This window comes from Pundamilia nyererei, unplaced genomic scaffold (genome assembly GCF_000239375.1).
Source record: "Pundamilia nyererei isolate P.nyererei 1_Seehausen unplaced genomic scaffold, PunNye1.0 scaffold00119, whole genome shotgun sequence".
NCBI lineage: Eukaryota > Metazoa > Chordata > Actinopteri > Cichliformes > Cichlidae > Pundamilia > Pundamilia nyererei.
In genome coordinates, this window is record NW_005187520.1 from 2,081,847 (window position 1) to 2,082,691 (window position 845).

Consider the following 845-nt stretch of genomic DNA (forward strand, 5'->3'; position numbering starts at 1 on the left):
TGCTCCCTCACCTGACCTACATCCAATAGAACTCCTCTGGGACGTTATGTTTCGATCCATCCGATGGCACCAGGCTGCACCTCAGTCTGTCAAGGAGCTCAGTGATTCCCTGGTCCAGCTTGGGAGAAGATCCTTACAGCACTATACATCATCTGACTAGAAGCATGCCCTGACATTATCAGGCATCATTTTGTTGCATCACTTTGATTTCAGGGGTCTTTTTGAAATTCTGCCCACTGACGGTTGATCTTCATACATCCTTTTGTTCTTAAGACATTACCCAGTCAACTCCAGTGCAGATACCCTGGATGATTTTTTTCCCCATTGAAATCATTGATTTGTTGTTTTTTTTAAACAAAGTATATAGAACCGGCTTTCCAAAGAAATTGAAGACTGAAAGTACAAAACAAACCTCTCTGCATTGAATCATACTTGTTATCAATCTCTGGCTCTCTTCCTTTCTTTTATCCTGTCTTCCTCCTCTCGCCCTAACCAGTTGAGGCAGATGGAAGCCCCACCCTGAGACTGGTTCTTCTGGAGGCTTCTTCCTGTTATAAGAAAGTGTTTCCTTCCCACTGTTGCCAAAATGCTTGCTCACAGGGGATCATATGGTTATTAGGTCTTTCTCCGTATGTATTATTGTAGGGTCTACGTTACAATATAAAGCACCTTGAGGCGACTGTTGTTGTAGTTCGGCACTGTATAAATCAAATAAAATTGAATTAAATTGAATTATTAACATCTTTATGTTCCATCAGGTAATGACAATAAAGAATATAATGCAAGCAGGAGCTACTGAAGGGGTAGCTTCCGCCACCATGGACGAAAATGATTGTGTCAGAATG